This window comes from Astyanax mexicanus, chromosome 15, assembly GCF_023375975.1.
Source record: "Astyanax mexicanus isolate ESR-SI-001 chromosome 15, AstMex3_surface, whole genome shotgun sequence".
Lineage (NCBI taxonomy): Eukaryota > Metazoa > Chordata > Actinopteri > Characiformes > Acestrorhamphidae > Astyanax > Astyanax mexicanus.
The window spans coordinates 22,127,601-22,138,418 of NC_064422.1; positions in this window are offsets into that span (position 1 = coordinate 22,127,601).

Genomic DNA, 10,818 nt, shown 5'->3' on the forward strand with positions numbered 1-10,818 from the left:
ATGCAGGGTGCAAAAGTGTTTTAAATGTTCGTTGAAGTTAAAGAAGTGTCCAAACCCAAACTCTACAAAAAAACAGCCCTAGACCCTCAAAATCTAGTTTTGATATAGTTTATCTAGTTCACGCTTCGAGATGCCCTATTTATAATATGTTTTATAGTTTTACCATATTTTGCACTAGTAGTACTTGTTATTGTCGACTGTTTACATTTTTACAATTTGCACTGCTAAATTATTATATAACTGCGTACTTGCACATCCTGTACAGCTGATATCATTCTTTTTAATATGCACAGCAACTGGTATTCATGGTTGTTTTACTGTGTTAACTGCACTACCTCTATAACACAGAGTCTTAAAAGACTCTTTTTAGTGTATTATTTTACTGTATTTTATATCTGTATCATATTATCTTATTCTTTTCTTGTAACTTATGTGTACTGTGTATACCTGCTGCTACTGGATGTCCAGAATCTGTCTGTCTGTCTGTCTGTCTGTCTACCTATCTATGTAGTGGTGTCCTCCACAGAATCTAGATTTATCCTTCAGTCTCTCAGATTAGACATCACTGTGCTTTACATCACTTCAGCTGATGCTGACACAAACCTTAACTGACCCAACATGAGTTGATCTTGAGTGAAGCTGTGAATAATGCTGGAATGTATTGTAACAAAATCAAACATTTTAAAACACCTTGTTCTTGTTATTTACTTACAAACAGAGAAGTGTATTCCTTTCCAAAGTAGGTAAATGGATGGGAAAGCTGGACCTGAGTGTTACCTCCATCATAGAAAGGGGGTCTGATAGCCGAAGACAGAACCGGAAACAGAGTAGTTGGAACTGGAAGAAAAGTCATAAACCGTAAACCATAAACCATTTTTTTAAAACACAGTAGATAAGTACTGGAGCAAAAAAACAAAAATCATTTTTATTCCTTTATTAATCAGCTTTGTGGAATGAAAGTCAAGAGTAAAATAAAATTAAAGTGTAAGATCTTTTGTAATAATTGTGTAAATCTATATTTCCTATTCACTATTTCAAATTTTTTGTGAAATTTTTAAATTGTAGTTCTATTCAATATTTGAGGTAAACAGTCAAACAGCAAAAGGTCATTTTTTCAAGGTAAATGTTTAGTAAAATTATTAAAGTAAAGTATTGAGGTTATAGATCACACATTGTGGGCAGGTAAAGATTTCATTTAAGGTAGGAGGAAAAATGCAGATTATTCAGTACCTCATTTATCAAAGGTGGTAAAATCATCATTCAGAGCAACATAGTATAATTAAATATAAAATTGACGTAAATGTGTTTATCAGTAAATCGATTATTTTTAGAATGTTTTGTTGTTCTGTTTGCTAGTACAACATCTTAATTTGTTTTATACAGAATGTATCAGTAAGGTTATGTCCTGAAAGTTAAACTAACCTAATTAAGTGAGGTTGAGAAAAGGTTTTAAATTTCAGTATAACTAAAATGACAGTGTGGTAGCATTCTTTTAATTTATCATCATTTTAGATAATTCCAAAGTATCATTGTTTTTTAAAACTTTAATAAGATTCACATTAATACAAAAAAAATAACTGTAAATTTACCATAGGATGGACCATCAACTTGGAAAGCCCAGCGGCCAGGGATTCCAACATTAGTACTTGCAGACAAGTCAGAGATATTGGGGACAGAAATGAAATAATTATTGTCCTCCCGTGTTTGATAGCCAGCCTGGAAAAAATAAAAATGACAATTACTGAAATAAAAATAAACAAGAGTCATTACTAGTGAATTTGCATCATTTTGGAATGTTATAAAATATCAAACAGTTCTTACCCTCCATGGCTCTGGATCATAAGGAATGGGTCCGTAGTTCATCAGGATGAAAGTGTGGCCATTACTATCAGAGACCAAGACAACTTGGAAGGTCACTGCCTTCAAAAGGAGAAAGGAAGATGTTGTGATTGGTTGCTTGGAATAATTTAGTAATTTTAATAATATTCATATAATAATATTTCTATCACATTTTAACAATATTTATTTTTATAATTTATAGTATTCTAATGATTCTAATAATTTATTGTAAGTTATTATCTAAATGATAAGAATAGACACTTACCCCTGTATCCGGCTCGAACTCCACACTATCCCAAGTGCCAACAAAGACCCAGGTAGCAAAGAAGCCAGGATACATCCTGTTCATTTCAGATGAAACTGCATCTAGAAGAGGACCGTCTGTAGCTTGCTCATAGGAGATTTCTCCTCTGGTGTAAATGTCAACGTCGGTCCACAGTGGAGCGATGATGTCCATGTTGCTAATTTGTACGTAGCCATCAGGGTACAAGGGGGTAAACGACAGGAAACCATCCATACTCATCTGGGAGGAAAACAGGCACAAAGTAAGAGGTCACTTTAAACACTGATCATTTGAAACTATTTTATCATGTTTACCAAAGACATAGAGTCCATGGGCTACATTTTCCCAAACCCAGTGGAACTGATACTGCACCCTCCTAATGGAAGGTAGAGTTTGCTTGGTTGATCTAGGTCTGAACAGTGCACAAGGTCACTGTGAAGAGAAACTCTGCCTGTACTCTGGTTGACTTAGATAAAACCATCACTCTGTCACATCTGAACAGTGATTTCAGCTCTGACTTCTAGTTATAGGCACAGACCTTGTCTATGCTATGGATATTAGGTGTCCCACTGGTGATTGATTGATTAAATACTTGGATGAATTAAGAATATCCCTGTTTCACTGTCCAAATTAATGACTGTCATAAGCCACAAAATAAATCTTTAAAATGTTGAAGATGTCTTATAAACTTCTAATATCTACATATTTAAACATTCAGTTATTTTACTTACATAAACATATGAGTATTGTCTTCCAAAGTACTGTAAAGGCTGGGTAAGCTGCACGTATACAGAACCTGCATCACTGGTGACAGCATGGTGAACAGCAGCAGGTCCCATAGGAATCAGGCCTAAAAGAAAAATGCTGACAGTTATGTCTAATTGTTTTATTGGTTTATTCACCAATTTAAAACTAATATTCTGGGTGTCGTGCCCTGCATATACAAAGACGTATGTCATAAACAACATAACCAAAGTCATGCACAAGTTATACAGTATTATTTACAATAGTGCTTGAAATTGTCAATATTGATGTAATGAATATAATTTTTTAATCATTGTTAATTAGTTCTTGTGTTAGTTTACCAGTGTAAGCATGTCAGTTTACCCTGTAAGCAATCTTTAGACCAGACATAGCGGTGCCAGGTGTCAAGCTGGGTAATAATAACCTATGGTTAGGAGCATGGGGCAAAGGTCAAAACTCCTTAACAGAGCAAGACATCTGTTTTTGGGACTGATGGTTGAAGGTCCTTTGTTTCTGGTACACCTCCCCCATGTCTAAACACTATTTAGCCAATGTGTGTGAATGAGTTAGAGAGAGAGACGGCGTTGGTGTTGGAGGTGAGCTGGCTGGGAGAGCTGCTGGACAGCCGTAAGGCTGTACTAAGGCTGGACCATGCTTGTCTCAGTGTCCATGCTTTAAACAACTATCCGAATAAAGCTACAATCTTCCTGCAATAACGATCTCTGAGACTCCTTTCTTCTGCAATCTACATCTACAAGAACTGGTACGTTGTTGAACAGCAGACGTCAGCAGACGTCAAGAAGATCTAGTGTTCTCTTCACTGCTTCACTGACCCATTTAGAGAAATCTAAATGTGTGGTTAAGAAGACAGAAGTAAGCACCAAGAAAAGAATACAACAATATGTATACACAGATTTGACTTAAAATTTCATCAAGTGTTCAAGTGTTTACACAAATCATAAAAGAAGATAAGAAGGACCAAATGAAGCAGATGAGACAAAACTATTAGACTCAACCACTTATTTATTGAGAACAACAATACAATATTACCAGTGATGTCAGTAACGCGTTCCATAACTTAGTAACGCGTTACTCTAATCTGACCCTTTTTTTCAGTAACGAGTAATCTAACGTGTTACTATTTCCAATTCAGTAATCAGATTAAAGTTACTTTTTTAAGTCACTGTGCGTTACTCTCTCTCTCTCTCCACCTCATCTCCTCCACACACACACACACACACACACACCGCTCCCTTACCCATTCCCCCTCCGCTCTTCCCCAATCACACGCGTCTCGCTTTCTCCCCTGTCTCTCTCTCTCGCGTTTTCGTTTTTCGCCAGTTCTCGGCTCCCTATCTCTTTATAAAGGCAGTTTTTTTTGCGGCCGCGTCCCAATTCACTAGCCAGGGCCGCGGTCTGCCACAAATTTAATTGGCAGAGGAGAGCATTTAAAGATTTTACACCACACGTGATTGGAAGTTCACTGTGGCGCAGAGTGCGTATACCGTAAAGACAATAAAAGTTCCGGTGCTTTAAATGAACACTGTCAGAATTAAATCCTTCTCAGTAGTTGGGTCCGGTATGGGTGCGTATTGGACAACGTCTGGGTCCGGACCCGGACCGCAGTCTGCAAATATGTGATCCCTGGTCTAGACCATATACATGGTTCTGTTTTATAAAACCACTCCTTGCTGCCCTGCAGAGAACAACAGGTTCAATGTTCAGTTTTACAGTGTTAAATATGTCAGGTCAAGAAAGACTTTCTTTATTTTATATATTTTTTATAAAAACAAATATTTATGTTTAGTAAAATCAAGAAAGACCATATTTTATTTTTTATAAAAAAATATTTATGTTAAGTTAATTTTTTTATTTTTATAAAAAAAAAACTTATTTTTTTAGGAAATAGTTCAACTTAATAGAGATAAATTGTTGCTGTTAAAAATGCATTTTCCAATAAAGGGAGTATTGGCAAAACTGGTTATAATGTTTATGTTAAGGCGGCGAGAGGTGGTGTCTGCAGCTGCTGAAAGTAACTAATAAAGTAACTTGTACAGTAACTTAGTTACTTTTAAAATCAAGTAATCCATAAAGTAACTAAGTTACTTTTTAAAGGAGTAATCAGTAATCAGTAATCGGATTACTTTTTCAAAGTAACTATACCATCACTGAATATTACATATCTGCAAGTACGTAAACTTTTGCATTCTGGTGTGACCCTCTTGTGCAGAAATAACTGCAAATGAACATTTATGGTAACTGCTGCTCCTGCACATTGGTTTGGATTGGATTGGTTCTATTTCAAAATGACGATTTTGATTTGGCCATCCCAATACATTTACTTTATTTTCTATAACCATCCAATTTGGAAGAACAAATTGTGTACAGGTCTTGCTCTTGTTGTGATCTTTGTTGGTTGACCACTGACTGCAGTCCAAACTTCTCCATCCAGTCTGGTTAGCATCAACAGCTCTAAAGTTCTCAGAAATCTTCTTTGTTCATGCCATGTTTGACAAACATGTTGTGTAGATCAGAATTTTGATAGATCTTTGTTCTTTAAATAAAACACGTCATCCACTCAAACTTGATTTTCAATTTTTCATCTTTAAATTTTAGTTCTAAAGGATTACACATGCTCCAGCAACAAATTGAGAGACACTTTTCATAGGTCAAATAGGCACTTACCTGTATTGCCCCAGAATGGTGTCGTTATGAAGGGATTAGGTGTGGTTGCTGTAAAAAGAGAAATATAAAGCTGTTTAGTTAGAATAGACACGTGTACAGTATGTATGCTGTATTTGTGTGTGTGTATAATCATATGGCCATTTTGTGCTTGTTTGTTATGTGGAATTTTTGTCTGTATTCTCATTTTAAAACCTATCGGGCAAATCAAGGGAATATGAGACAGGCAAAAACTGCCAAGCAGGAAACTTTGCCAAGCCAATACTTTGACTGATCATTGCAAACCTGCCAAGAATGCCAGCTAACAGCTAACTATGAATTGATGTACTTAAAAATAGAGCAAGGAATTATTACATGTTTTGTTGTGTGTGATTTTGTATCAAGATATACAGTCTCTTCCTTGACTCCCACCCAATGTCGCAAGCAAATTTTTATTCACATTGGACTTGTGCAAAAGGATGCTGGCAAGTTCTATTCAGCCCTGAAGCTAGAAAGTTTTTAAAGTCTGAAGTCAGAAACCTTTCAAAAGCTCATGGACACTGCCTTGCAAGGCACATAAGAGTTTGCAGCAGCCTACAGTGTGAGCAAGAGAATGGCAGATGCTGGGCTGAGTGTGAACCCAGCCAGGTGTGATTTGTCCGGGGGGGGGGGGGGGGGGGGGGGGGGGGCTATGTTTTGGGAGGAGGGGTATAACGCCCTCAGGTGGATATGGGTAACGTTGTCAGAGCATGTGCTTTACCCTCCACCAAGAGAAGTCTGATTTTATTCCTGGCTTTAATGAGATGATACAGATGATTAATTCCCAACTTTTTATCCACAGATCTAATGGACCTCCTGAAGAAGGTCCAACCTTCAAACCAGTGTTTCAAGACAGTTTGTGTTCAGTACTGATACTGAGTCCTATCCTGTTCTAACTTTTAGGATGACCGGAGGGTATTTGTCCTTGCAATTGTTCAGGTTGCACACAAAAGCTCCCAAACAAATTACATGCTTAAGGGGGTGTGTATGCACTGGTGTTACTCCTCACCAAGGCTACATCCTTTCTTAATCCTACCAAAAGTTAAGAGACACTTTTAATGAGTTAAAGGATGCTTACTTGTGAAGTGTGGGAATTGTGCTAATGTGGTGGTATCAGTTGTGGTGTCTGTAAAAAGAGAAATAGATACAGGTGGTTATAAGAAATGCATGTATATATGCTTTATTTTTACATTCATCTCTAGCAGGTGTGGGTAACGGGGACTGGAGTAGAGACTCTTTTACAGTTAGGGATAATTGAGCCCTTAAACAGTGAAAGATGCAGCCCATTCACTTTTAGTCACAAAGAAAGACTGCACAATATGTTCCTGTGTGGAGTTCCTAAGACACATTGTTTGCATTTTGTCCGTACCTAGTTCCTCAAGCAGATGAGCTCAGCAAGGTTAGATTTTAATCACACTGGACATATGCAAAAGATACTGGTAAGTTCAATTTAGCCCTGAAGCAAGAAAGCTGAGAAACTCAAGCTGATTGTACCATTTTGTTAAGAAGCCTTTTGAGTTGGAAGGCTTAATAGGGACACAAAAGCTTATGGATGCTGTCTTGTAAGGCAAAAAACAGTGTACAGAAGCCTACATTGATGATGTTGTATTATATAGTTTGACATGATATGAGCTCTTGCAACATCTAGACAATGTGCTCAAGAGACTAGCATACCTTTTTTTTTACATTATAAGGCACACTTAAAATCCTTTCATTTTTTCCCAAAAATCAGCATTGCGCCTTATATATGAATTTTACCAGTCCAGTCAGGTTGTAAAGGGACAAAAGCCAGTTCGCTGAACTGCAGCATTATACAGGTGATTCATTTTATTTATTTCTTTTCTGGTCGTTCAGAGATGAGTATTATCGGCCTGTACCCTACTGCTAACCCCAGATAGCATTGCTGGAGCAGCATTAGCATTAGCTGCTAACCCCAGCGCTAGCTCTTTTGCTGTTCAGAGGTGAGTCTACATTTTTACAGTGATAAAACAAGCTACGTGGGAAAAAACGCTAGCTAATTTCGCCTTGGCTTACCGGAACACTCAGGGTTTCTCAGTGTAGCGCTGTTGGGCGGCATTAGCAGCTAACCACTAGCAGTTAACTGCTAATGATAATGCTCCAGCTTTAGTGGAAATATATAAATTTGTAAACATGTAAGTCTAAGCTTACTGTAAATAAACTTTACTCACTTAAATTAACAGTTTTCAGGACAGAAATATGTGTAGATTTACATCTAGAGCTTGTTTGACTTTTCTGAATAATCTGAAATGTTTTTTAAAAATTACAATTTTACACTTTACTTAGCTTGACTTCACAGGTCTCACCACTCAGTGGCAAAACATGGTGACACCCTTGTTCCTACTACTAGTTAGTAGTTATTACTAGTGTTGCATAAAATGCGATTTAAAATCTGCTGCGCCCTATGTATGGAAATAGACCAGAAAGTAGATGCTTATTTATAGTGCCCTTTATATTATGGTGCGCCTTATAGTGTAAAAAATATGGTATGCTGGGTAAGTGTAAACCTAGCCAGGTGCAGTTTTTGGGGGGGTGTCTCCTACCCTGGCAATGTTTTGTGAGGAGGGGTATAATGCCATCAGGACTTTTTGTCAGGACTTTTGTCATGGATTTTTAAGTGACATGCTTAATGAGTTGAAAAGGTACTTACCTGTCCAATCTGTGGTTGTGGGAAGTTCAGTTGTGGTGTCTGTGTCAGAAAAAGAAGGTGGTTAATTATAGGAGACACATATATGTATGTTCTGTGTTTTTATTTTTATATAGTCATAACAACCATATTGTGTTTATTTTTTATGTGGGATTTGTTTTTATATTCTCCTTATTTTATTCCCTATATAACTTTATGATTTGGCCAAATTCCAGAATGGAGCGCGGCTCACGTGACAAAATTGTGTTTACTGCTGTATGATCATATGGAATTTTTTCTTACAGCAGTTCAGGTTTCAGGTTGCATAGAAAAAAAGAAAACCAGAACATCTAACGTTTGCCACAGGTACTTACCTGTCCAATCTGTGGTTGTGGGAAGTTCAGTTGTGGTGACTGTGTCAGAAAAAGAAGGTGGTTAGTTATCAGAGACACATGTATGTATGTTCTGTGTTTGTATTTTTATATAGTCATAAAACCACATTGTGTTTTGCAACATAGTATAACTAAATTTAAATTTAACATAAATGTGTTTATCAGTAAATCAATTATTTTTAGAATGTTTTGTTGTTCTGTTTGCTATTACAACATTTTAATTTGTTTTATACAGAATGTACCAATAAGGTTATGTCCTGAAATTTAAAATGACGTAAATAAGTGAGGTTAAGAAAAGGTTTTAAAGTTCAGTAGAACTAAAATGACAGTGTGGTAGCATTGTGTCATCATTTTAGATTATTCAAAAGTATCATTGTTTTTAAAACTTTAATATAATTCACATGAATAAAAAAAAACCCTGTAAATTTACCAAAGAATGGACTGTCAACTTGGAAAGCCCTGCGGCCAGGGATTCCAACATTAGTACTTGTAGACAAGTCAGAGATATTGGGGACAGAAATGAAATAATTATTGTCCTCCTGTGTTTGATAGCCAGCCTGAAAAAAATAAAAAATTACAATTACTGAAATAAAGTTAAACAAGAGTCATTACTAGTGAATTTGTCTACATCATTTTGGAATGTTATTAGTAACATAAAGTTCTTACCACCCATGACTCTGGATTATCAGGAATGGGTCCGTAGTTCATCAGGATGAAAGTGCGGCCATTACTATCAGAGACCAAGACAACTTGGAAGGTCACTGCATTTAAAAGGAGAAAGGAAGATGCTCCGATACCTACCCCTGTATCCGGCTCGGACTCCACCCTATCCCAAGTGCCAACAAAGACCCAGGTAGCAAAGAAGCCAGGATACATCCTGTTCATTTCAGATGAAACTGCATCTAGAAGAGGACCGTCTGTAGCTTGCTCGTAGGAGATTTCTCCTCTGGTGTAAATGTCGGTCCACAGTGGAGCGATGATGTCTGTGTTGTTAACTTGTACGTAGCTATCGTAGAACAAGGGGGTAAATGACAGGAAACCATCTATACTCATCTGGGAGGAAAACAGGCACAAATTAAGAGGTCACTTTAAACACTGATCATTTGAAACTATTTCATCATGTTTACCAAAGACATAGAGACCATGTCAATTTCCCAAACCTAGTGGAACTGATACTGCACCCTCCTAATGGAAGGTAGAGTTTGCTTACTTCCATTGATTGATTGATTGATTGATTGATTGATTGATTAGCTTGGATACATAAAGAATATCTCTGTTTCACGGGACAAATAAATGGATAGCAAGCTATGAGTGAAATCTTCAAAATGTTGAAGATGTCTTATAAACTTCTAATATCTCCATATTTAAACATTCAGTTATTTTACTTACATAAACATGTGAGTATTGTCTTCCAAAGTACTGGAAAGGCCGGGTAAGCTGCACGTGTACATAACTTCCATCACTGGTGACAGCATGGTGAACAGCAGCAGGTCCCATGGGAAGGAGTGGATTTGGCAGATCTAAAGGAAAAATGCTGACAGTTATGTCTAATTGGTTAATCCACCACTTTCAAACTAATATTCTGGGTGTAGTGCCCTGCATATACAAAGACGTTTATCAAACGATGAATGAGGAAAAAACAGAGAAACACATTCTAAGTACTTTATTTTTCAGACTATATGGCACACTTCCTCCAAAAAATCGGCAGTGTGTCTTATAACCCAATGCGCCTTATTCAGACAAAGATAACCATATAAAACTCAGTTCAGTTAAATAACTTAAGATGAGTAAAGGTAATCCAATATTGTTAAAGATAAAGGAGATTTTGAGATTTTGTGAAAGTGAAACTAATGTGGAGGTATGCTGCTAATTCAGATATTTGCATTTTTTTATGTATTTGTCTACTGTTGTGTTTAGTTTTTCACATTTATCTTTTAATATTTGTTAGATTATAATTTTGTTAGTATTTTGGGTTCAATTTATTTGGGTATTTTCCAATTTCATAATTATTTTTCTGTTATTATCACATTTTTATATTAACTAAATTATATTAACTAATTTATATTAAATATTAATTTATATAATCCAGTGTATTTTATAAGCCTCTTATGTATGAAAATACACTGAAAATAGACCATTCACTGATAGTGCACCTTATAATGCTGTGCGCTTTATAGTACATAAAATACGGTAATGTCTAATTCATGCATATGGTT